The sequence below is a fragment of the Ambystoma mexicanum genome, unplaced genomic scaffold, assembly GCF_040938575.1.
Source record: "Ambystoma mexicanum isolate Mex_15411 unplaced genomic scaffold, UKY_AmexF1_1 Mex_scaf10, whole genome shotgun sequence".
Taxonomy (NCBI): Eukaryota; Metazoa; Chordata; class Amphibia; order Caudata; family Ambystomatidae; genus Ambystoma; species Ambystoma mexicanum.
In genome coordinates, this window is record NW_027182325.1 from 1,545,001 (window position 1) to 1,552,500 (window position 7,500).

Here is a 7,500-nt window from a genome sequence, read left to right on the forward strand (position 1 = left end):
GCCCGATCTCGTCTGATCTCGAAAGCTAAGCAGTGTCGGGCCTTGTTAGTACCTGGATGGGAGACCGCCTGGGAATACCAGGTGCTGTAGGCTTTTTTGTGCTCCAAGTTCAGGAAGTGAGCCATTTCTCAATTGCCTTTCAAAACTGCAAGGTCTAGCTGACTAGATGCTTAAAAGTACAAAACTCACTAGGCCCAGAGCCTACGGCCACACCACACTGATTGCGCCCGATCTCGTCTGATCTCGGAAGCTAAGCAGTGTCGGGCCTAGTTAGTACCTGGATGGGAGACCACCTGGGAATACCAGGTGCTGTAGGCTTTTTTGTGCTCCAAGTTCAGGAAGTGAGCCATTTCACAATTGCCTTTCAAAACTGCAAGGTCTAGCCGACTAGATGCTTAAAAGTACAAAACTCACTAGGCCCAGAGCCTACGGCCACACCACACTGAATGTGCCCGATCTCGGAAGCTAAGCAGGGTCAGGCCTAGTTAGTACCTGGATGGGAGACTGCCTGGGAATACCAGGTGCTGTAGGCTTTTTTGTGCTCCATGATTAGTAATTGCGCAACTTCTCAATTATTTTTCAAATTTGGTATGTTTCCAAAATAATTGTATCCCGTTTTATAGCGGAAATGTTGGACAACATCATGAGGGCTGGAGCTACCTTTTTACATAGAATTAGCATACAGGTAGTGTGTTCATGGGTAATAAATCGACTTTCACATGTAATGCAGTACAGAGAATATTGAGTCCTTCAAGAGGCATGAAAGAAAACCATTATTGTGTTGATTGTTCTCTCCACCTCCCTGCAACAGACACAGGATGGATGAATTAAAGTTATCCTACCAGACATAGGAGTCCTGAATGGGCCCACCAGTCTTATATATCTCGCCTGATCGAGCCTGATCGAGCGATGAGCGTGGTATCATGTTGCAAGTGGCTGCATGGCTTAGCTTACTAAATGCAAATGCATAAGAGTAATATTCTTAGCATTCCTAGAGCCTACGGCCACACCACACTGAATGCACCCGATCTCGTCTGATCTCGGAAGTTAAGCAGTGTCAGGCCTAGTTAGTACCTGGATGGGAGACCGCCTGGGAATACCAGGTGCTGTAGGCTTTTTTGTGCTCCAAGTTCAGGAAGTGAGCCCTTTCTCAATTGCCTTTTAAAACTGCAAGGTCTAGCCGACTAGATGCTTAAAAGTACAACACTCACTAGGCCCAGAGCCTACGGCCACACCACACTGAATGCGCCTGATCTCGTCTGATCTCAGAAGCTAAGCAGTGTCGGGCCTAGTTAGTACCTGGATGGGAGACCGCCTGGGAATACCAGGTGCTGTAGGCTTTTTTGTACTCCAAGTTCAGGAAGTGAGCCATTTCTCAATTGCCTTTCAAAACTGCAAGGTCTAGCCGACTAGATGCTTAAAAGTACAAAACTCACTAGGCCCAGAGCCTACGGCCACACCACACTGAATGCGCCCGATCTTGTCTGATCTCGGAAGCTAAGCAGTGTCGGGCCTAGTTAGTACCTGGATGGGAGACCACCTGGGAATACCAGGTGCTGTAGGCTTTTTTGTGCTCCAAGTTCAGGAAGTGAGCCATTTCACAATTGCCTTTCAAAACTGCAAGGTCTAGCCGACTAGATGCTTAAAAGTACAAACTCACTAGGCCCAGAGCCTACGGCCACACCACACTGAATGCGCCCGATCTTGTCTGATCTCGGAAGCTAAGCAGGGTCGGGCCTAGTTAGTACCTGGATGGGAGACTGCCTGGGAATACCAGGTGCTGTAGGCTTTTTTTGTGCTCCATGATTAGTAATTGCGCAACTTCTCAATTATTTTTCAAATTTGGTATGTTTCCAAAATAATTGTATCCCGTTTTATAGCGGAAATGTTGGACAACATCATGAGGGCTGGAGCTACCTTTTTACATAGAATTAGCATACAGGTAGTGTGTTCATGGGTAATAAATCAACTTTCACATGTAATGCAGTACAGAGAATATTGAGTCCTTCAAGAGGCATGAAAGAAAACCATTATTGTGTTGATTGTTCTCTCCACCTCCCTGCAACAGACACAGGATGGATGAATTAAAGTTATCCTACCAGACATAGGAGTCCTGAATGGGCCCACCAGTCTTATATATCTCGCCTGATCGAGCGCTGATCGAGCGATGAGCGTGGTATCATGTTGCAAGTGGCTGCATGGCTTAGCTTACTAAATGCAAATGCATAAGAGTAATATTCTTAGCATTCCTAGAGCCTACGGCCACACCACACTGAATGCACCTGATCTCGACTGATCTCGGAAGTTAAGCAGTGTCAGGCCTAGTTAGTACCTGGATGGGAGACCGCCTGGGAATACCAGGTGCTGTAGGCTTTTTTGTGCTCCAAGTTCAGGAAGTGAGCCCTTTCTCAATTGCCTTTTAAAACTGCAAGGTCTAGCCGACTAGATGCTTAAAAGTACAAAACTCACTAGGCCCAGAGCCTACGGCCACACCACACTGAATGTGCCTGATCTCGTCTGATCTCAGAAGCTAAGCAGTGTCGGGCCTAGTTAGTACCTGGATGGAAGACCGCCTGGGAATACCAGGTGCTGTAGGCTTTTTTGTACTCCAAGTTCAGGAAGTGAGCCATTTCTCAATTGCCTTTCAAAACTGCAAGGTCTAGCCGACTAGATGCTTAAAAGTACAAAACTCACAAGAACCAGAGCCTACGGCCACACCACACTGAATGCGCCCGATCTCGTCTGATCTCGGAAGCTAAGCAGTGTCGGGCCTCGTTAGTACCTGGATGGGAGACCGCCTGGGAATACCAGGTGCTGTAGGCTTTTTTGTGCTCCAAGTTCAGGAAGTGAGCCATTTCTCAATTGCCTTTCAAAATTGCAAGGTCTAGCTGACTAGATGCTTAAAAGTACAAAACTCACTAGGCCCAGAGCCTACGGCCACACCACACTGATTGCGCCCGATCTCGTCTGATCTCGGAAGCTAAGCAGTGTCGGGCCTCGTTAGTACCTGGATGGGAGACCGCCTGGGAATACCAGGTGCTGTAGGCTTTTTTGTGCTCCAAGTTCAGGAAGTGAGCCATTTCTCAATTGCCTTTCAAAACTGCAAGGTCTAGCTGACTAGATGCTTAAAAGTACAAAACTCACTAGGCCCAGAGCCTACGGCCACACCACACTGATTGCGCCCGATCTCGTCTGATCTCGGAAGCTAAGCAGTGTCGGGCCTAGTTAGTACCTGGATGGGAGACCACCTGGGAATACCAGGTGCTGTAGGCTTTTTTGTGCTCCAAGTTCAGGAAGTGAGCCATTTCACAATTGCCTTTCAAAACTGCAAGGTCTAGCCGACTAGATGCTTAAAAGTACAAAACTCACTAGGCCCAGAGCCTACGGCCACACCACACTGAATGTGCCCGATCTCGGAAGCTAAGCAGGGTCAGGCCTAGTTAGTACCTGGATGGGAGACTGCCTGGGAATACCAGGTGCTGTAGGCTTTTTTGTGCTCCATGATTAGTAATTGCGCAACTTCTCAATTATTTTTCAAATTTGGTATGTTTCCAAAATAATTGTATCCCGTTTTATAGCGGAAATGTTGGACAACATCATGAGGGCTGGAGCTACCTTTTTACATAGAATTAGCATACAGGTAGTGTGTTCATGGGTAATAAATCGACTTTCACATGTAATGCAGTACAGAGAATATTGAGTCCTTCAAGAGGCATGAAAGAAAACCATTATTGTGTTGATTGTTCTCTCCACCTCCCTGCAACAGACACAGGATGGATGAATTAAAGTTATCCTACCAGACATAGGAGTCCTGAATGGGCCCACCAGTCTTATATATCTCGCCTGATCGAGCCTGATCGAGCGATGAGCGTGGTATCATGTTGCAAGTGGCTGCATGGCTTAGCTTACTAAATGCAAATGCATAAGAGTAATATTCTTAGCATTCCTAGAGCCTACGGCCACACCACACTGAATGCACCCGATCTCGTCTGATCTCGGAAGTTAAGCAGTGTCAGGCCTAGTTAGTACCTGGATGGGAGACCGCCTGGGAATACCAGGTGCTGTAGGCTTTTTTGTGCTCCAAGTTCAGGAAGTGAGCCCTTTCTCAATTGCCTTTTAAAACTGCAAGGTCTAGCCGACTAGATGCTTAAAAGTACAACACTCACTAGGCCCAGAGCCTACGGCCACACCACACTGAATGCGCCTGATCTCGTCTGATCTCAGAAGCTAAGCAGTGTCGGGCCTAGTTAGTACCTGGATGGGAGACCGCCTGGGAATACCAGGTGCTGTAGGCTTTTTTGTACTCCAAGTTCAGGAAGTGAGCCATTTCTCAATTGCCTTTCAAAACTGCAAGGTCTAGCCGACTAGATGCTTAAAAGTACAAAACTCACTAGGCCCAGAGCCTACGGCCACACCACACTGAATGCGCCCGATCTCGTCTGATCTCGGAAGCTAAGCAGTGTCGGGCCTAGTTAGTACCTGGATGGGAGACCACCTGGGAATACCAGGTGCTGTAGGCTTTTTTGTGCTCCAAGTTCAGGAAGTGAGCCATTTCACAATTGCCTTTCAAAACTGCAAGGTCTAGCCGACTAGATGCTTAAAAGTACAAACTCACTAGGCCCAGAGCCTACGGCCACACCACACTGAATGCGCCCGATCTCGGAAGCTAAGCAGGGTCGGGCCTAGTTAGTACCTGGATGGGAGACTGCCTGGGAATACCAGGTGCTGTAGGCTTTTTTTGTGCTCCATGATTAGTAATTGCGCAACTTCTCAATTATTTTTCAAATTTGGTATGTTTCCAAAATAATTGTATCCCGTTTTATAGCGGAAATGTTGGACAACATCATGAGGGCTGGAGCTACCTTTTTACATAGAATTAGCATACAGGTAGTGTGTTCATGGGTAATAAATCAACTTTCACATGTAATGCAGTACAGAGAATATTGAGTCCTTCAAGAGGCATGAAAGAAAACCATTATTGTGTTGATTGTTCTCTCCACCTCCCTGCAACAGACACAGGATGGATGAATTAAAGTTATCCTACCAGACATAGGAGTCCTGAATGGGCCCACCAGTCTTATATATCTCGCCTGATCGAGCCTGATCGAGCGATGAGCGTGGTATCATGTTGCAAGTGGCTGCACGGCTTAGCTTACTAAATGCAAATGCATAAGAGTAATATTCTTAGCATTCCTAGAGCCTACGGCCACACCACACTGAATGCACCCGATCTCGACTGATCTCGGAAGTTAAGCAGTGTCAGGCCTAGTTAGTACCTGGATGGGAGACCGCCTGGGAATACCAGGTGCTGTAGGCTTTTTTGTGCTCCAAGTTCAGGAAGTGAGCCCTTTCTCAATTGCCTTTTAAAACTGCAAGGTCTAGCCGACTAGATGCTTAAAAGTACAAAACTCACTAGGCCCAGAGCCTACGGCCACACCACACTGAATGTGCCTGATCTCGTCTGATCTCAGAAGCTAAGCAGTGTCGGGCCTAGTTAGTACCTGGATGGAAGACCGCCTGGGAATACCAGGTGCTGTAGGCTTTTTTGTACTCCAAGTTCAGGAAGTGAGCCATTTCTCAATTGCCTTTCAAAACTGCAAGGTCTAGCCGACTAGATGCTTAAAAGTACAAAACTCACAAGAACCAGAGCCTACGGCCACACCACACTGAATGCGCCCGATCTCGTCTGATCTCGGAAGCTAAGCAGTGTCGGGCCTCGTTAGTACCTGGATGGGAGACCGCCTGGGAATACCAGGTGCTGTAGGCTTTTTTGTGCTCCAAGTTCAGGAAGTGAGCCATTTCTCAATTGCCTTTCAAAATTGCAAGGTCTAGCTGACTAGATGCTTAAAAGTACAAAACTCACTAGGCCCAGAGCCTACGGCCACACCACACTGATTGCGCCCGATCTCGTCTGATCTCGGAAGCTAAGCAGTGTCGGGCCTCGTTAGTACCTGGATGGGAGACCGCCTGGGAATACCAGGTGCTGTAGGCTTTTTTGTGCTCCAAGTTCAGGAAGTGAGCCATTTCTCAATTGCCTTTCAAAACTGCAAGGTCTAGCTGACTAGATGCTTAAAAGTACAAAACTCACTAGGCCCAGAGCCTACGGCCACACCACACTGATTGCGCCCGATCTCGTCTGATCTCGGAAGCTAAGCAGTGTCGGGCCTAGTTAGTACCTGGATGGGAGACCACCTGGGAATACCAGGTGCTGTAGGCTTTTTTGTGCTCCAAGTTCAGGAAGTGAGCCATTTCACAATTGCCTTTCAAAACTGCAAGGTCTAGCCGACTAGATGCTTAAAAGTACAAAACTCACTAGGCCCAGAGCCTACGGCCACACCACACTGAAGGTGCCCGATCTCGGAAGCTAAGCAGGGTCAGGCCTAGTTAGTACCTGGATGGGAGACTGCCTGGGAATACCAGGTGCTGTAGGCTTTTTTGTGCTCCATGATTAGTAATTGCGCAACTTCTCAATTATTTTTCAAATTTGGTATGTTTCCAAAATAATTGTATCCCGTTTTATAGCGGAAATGTTGGACAACATCATGAGGGCTGGAGCTACCTTTTTACATAGAATTAGCATACAGGCAGTGTGTTCATGGGTAATAAATCGACTTTCACATGTAATGCAGTACAGAGAATATTGAGTCCTTCAAGAGGCATGAAAGAAAACCATTATTGTGTTGATTGTTCTCTCCACCTCCCTGCAACAGACACAGGATGGATGAATTAAAGTTATCCTACCAGACATAGGAGTCCTGAATGGGCCCACCAGTCTTATATATCTCGCCTGATCGAGCCTGATCGAGCGATGAGCGTGGTATCATGTTGCAAGTGGCTGCATGGCTTAGCTTACTAAATGCAAATGCATAAGAGTAATATTCTTAGCATTCCTAGAGCCTACGGCCACACCACACTGAATGCACCCGATCTCGTCTGATCTCGGAAGTTAAGCAGTGTCAGGCCTAGTTAGTACCTGGATGGGAGACCGCCTGGGAATACCAGGTGCTGTAGGCTTTTTTGTGCTCCAAGTTCAGGAAGTGAGCCCTTTCTCAATTGCCTTTTAAAACTGCAAGGTCTAGCCGACTAGATGCTTAAAAGTACAACACTCACTAGGCCCAGAGCCTACGGCCACACCACACTGAATGCGCCTGATCTCGTCTGATCTCAGAAGCTAAGCAGTGTCGGGCCTAGTTAGTACCTGGATGGGAGACCGCCTGGGAATACCAGGTGCTGTAGGCTTTTTTGTACTCCAAGTTCAGGAAGTGAGCCATTTCTCAATTGCCTTTCAAAACTGCAAGGTCTAGCCGACTAGATGCTTAAAAGTACAAAACTCACTAGGCCCAGAGCCTACGGCCACACCACACTGAATGCGCCCGATCTCGTCTGATCTCGGAAGCTAAGCAGTGTCGGGCCTCGTTAGTACCTGGATGGGAGACCGCCTGGGAATACCAGGTGCTGTAGGCTTTTTTGTGCTCCAAGTTCAGGAAGTGAGCCATTTCT

At 47.5% G+C, this 7,500-nt stretch overlaps 22 non-coding genes and 4 pseudogenes across 22 annotated transcripts in view; all 26 read left to right on the top strand.

The window, feature by feature from the left end:
- The window catches only part of LOC138537399 (5S ribosomal RNA), a 119-nt gene extending 26 nt beyond the window's left edge, over positions 1–93 (top strand). The window contains exon 1 of the ribosomal RNA XR_011285536.1: positions 1–93. This exon is cut by the window's left edge and continues 26 nt beyond it. This is a non-coding gene — a ribosomal RNA (5S ribosomal RNA).
- Positions 94–199: 106 nt separating this feature from the next.
- On the top strand, positions 200–318 carry LOC138547798 (5S ribosomal RNA). The gene has a single exon (XR_011291627.1). It is a non-coding gene; the product is annotated as a 5S ribosomal RNA (ribosomal RNA).
- Positions 319–424: 106 nt separating this feature from the next.
- Positions 425–533, top strand: LOC138546282 (5S ribosomal RNA; annotated as a pseudogene).
- A 463-nt stretch (positions 534–996) lies between these two features.
- On the top strand, positions 997–1,115 carry LOC138548961 (5S ribosomal RNA). Its single transcript, XR_011292751.1, has one exon. It is a non-coding gene; the product is annotated as a 5S ribosomal RNA (ribosomal RNA).
- A 106-nt stretch (positions 1,116–1,221) lies between these two features.
- On the top strand, positions 1,222–1,340 carry LOC138540859 (5S ribosomal RNA). The gene has a single exon (XR_011288886.1). It is a non-coding gene; the product is annotated as a 5S ribosomal RNA (ribosomal RNA).
- A 106-nt stretch (positions 1,341–1,446) lies between these two features.
- LOC138551177 (5S ribosomal RNA) lies at positions 1,447–1,565 on the top strand. Its single transcript, XR_011294908.1, has one exon. It is a non-coding gene; the product is annotated as a 5S ribosomal RNA (ribosomal RNA).
- Positions 1,566–1,670: 105 nt separating this feature from the next.
- LOC138542249 (5S ribosomal RNA) lies at positions 1,671–1,789 on the top strand. Its single transcript, XR_011290236.1, has one exon. It is a non-coding gene; the product is annotated as a 5S ribosomal RNA (ribosomal RNA).
- Positions 1,790–2,254: 465 nt separating this feature from the next.
- Positions 2,255–2,373, top strand: LOC138541644 (5S ribosomal RNA). The gene has a single exon (XR_011289646.1). It is a non-coding gene; the product is annotated as a 5S ribosomal RNA (ribosomal RNA).
- A 106-nt stretch (positions 2,374–2,479) lies between these two features.
- LOC138539761 (5S ribosomal RNA) lies at positions 2,480–2,598 on the top strand. The gene has a single exon (XR_011287826.1). It is a non-coding gene; the product is annotated as a 5S ribosomal RNA (ribosomal RNA).
- A 106-nt stretch (positions 2,599–2,704) lies between these two features.
- LOC138550111 (5S ribosomal RNA) lies at positions 2,705–2,823 on the top strand. Its single transcript, XR_011293874.1, has one exon. It is a non-coding gene; the product is annotated as a 5S ribosomal RNA (ribosomal RNA).
- Positions 2,824–2,929: 106 nt separating this feature from the next.
- On the top strand, positions 2,930–3,048 carry LOC138537026 (5S ribosomal RNA). The gene has a single exon (XR_011285178.1). It is a non-coding gene; the product is annotated as a 5S ribosomal RNA (ribosomal RNA).
- Positions 3,049–3,154: 106 nt separating this feature from the next.
- LOC138547799 (5S ribosomal RNA) lies at positions 3,155–3,273 on the top strand. Its single transcript, XR_011291628.1, has one exon. It is a non-coding gene; the product is annotated as a 5S ribosomal RNA (ribosomal RNA).
- A 106-nt stretch (positions 3,274–3,379) lies between these two features.
- On the top strand, positions 3,380–3,488 carry LOC138546283 (5S ribosomal RNA; annotated as a pseudogene).
- Positions 3,489–3,951: 463 nt separating this feature from the next.
- LOC138548964 (5S ribosomal RNA) lies at positions 3,952–4,070 on the top strand. Its single transcript, XR_011292753.1, has one exon. It is a non-coding gene; the product is annotated as a 5S ribosomal RNA (ribosomal RNA).
- A 106-nt stretch (positions 4,071–4,176) lies between these two features.
- LOC138540870 (5S ribosomal RNA) lies at positions 4,177–4,295 on the top strand. The gene has a single exon (XR_011288897.1). It is a non-coding gene; the product is annotated as a 5S ribosomal RNA (ribosomal RNA).
- Positions 4,296–4,401: 106 nt separating this feature from the next.
- On the top strand, positions 4,402–4,520 carry LOC138548615 (5S ribosomal RNA). Its single transcript, XR_011292410.1, has one exon. It is a non-coding gene; the product is annotated as a 5S ribosomal RNA (ribosomal RNA).
- Positions 4,521–4,625: 105 nt separating this feature from the next.
- LOC138543442 (5S ribosomal RNA) lies at positions 4,626–4,734 on the top strand (annotated as a pseudogene).
- Positions 4,735–5,198: 464 nt separating this feature from the next.
- Positions 5,199–5,317, top strand: LOC138538553 (5S ribosomal RNA). Its single transcript, XR_011286648.1, has one exon. It is a non-coding gene; the product is annotated as a 5S ribosomal RNA (ribosomal RNA).
- Positions 5,318–5,423: 106 nt separating this feature from the next.
- On the top strand, positions 5,424–5,542 carry LOC138539762 (5S ribosomal RNA). The gene has a single exon (XR_011287827.1). It is a non-coding gene; the product is annotated as a 5S ribosomal RNA (ribosomal RNA).
- Positions 5,543–5,648: 106 nt separating this feature from the next.
- LOC138550112 (5S ribosomal RNA) lies at positions 5,649–5,767 on the top strand. Its single transcript, XR_011293875.1, has one exon. It is a non-coding gene; the product is annotated as a 5S ribosomal RNA (ribosomal RNA).
- A 106-nt stretch (positions 5,768–5,873) lies between these two features.
- On the top strand, positions 5,874–5,992 carry LOC138537027 (5S ribosomal RNA). The gene has a single exon (XR_011285179.1). It is a non-coding gene; the product is annotated as a 5S ribosomal RNA (ribosomal RNA).
- Positions 5,993–6,098: 106 nt separating this feature from the next.
- Positions 6,099–6,217, top strand: LOC138547800 (5S ribosomal RNA). The gene has a single exon (XR_011291629.1). It is a non-coding gene; the product is annotated as a 5S ribosomal RNA (ribosomal RNA).
- Positions 6,218–6,323: 106 nt separating this feature from the next.
- On the top strand, positions 6,324–6,432 carry LOC138546828 (5S ribosomal RNA; annotated as a pseudogene).
- Positions 6,433–6,895: 463 nt separating this feature from the next.
- On the top strand, positions 6,896–7,014 carry LOC138548965 (5S ribosomal RNA). Its single transcript, XR_011292754.1, has one exon. It is a non-coding gene; the product is annotated as a 5S ribosomal RNA (ribosomal RNA).
- A 106-nt stretch (positions 7,015–7,120) lies between these two features.
- LOC138540881 (5S ribosomal RNA) lies at positions 7,121–7,239 on the top strand. Its single transcript, XR_011288908.1, has one exon. It is a non-coding gene; the product is annotated as a 5S ribosomal RNA (ribosomal RNA).
- A 106-nt stretch (positions 7,240–7,345) lies between these two features.
- On the top strand, positions 7,346–7,464 carry LOC138550113 (5S ribosomal RNA). Its single transcript, XR_011293876.1, has one exon. It is a non-coding gene; the product is annotated as a 5S ribosomal RNA (ribosomal RNA).
- The last annotated feature ends 36 nt before the right edge of the window (positions 7,465–7,500 follow it).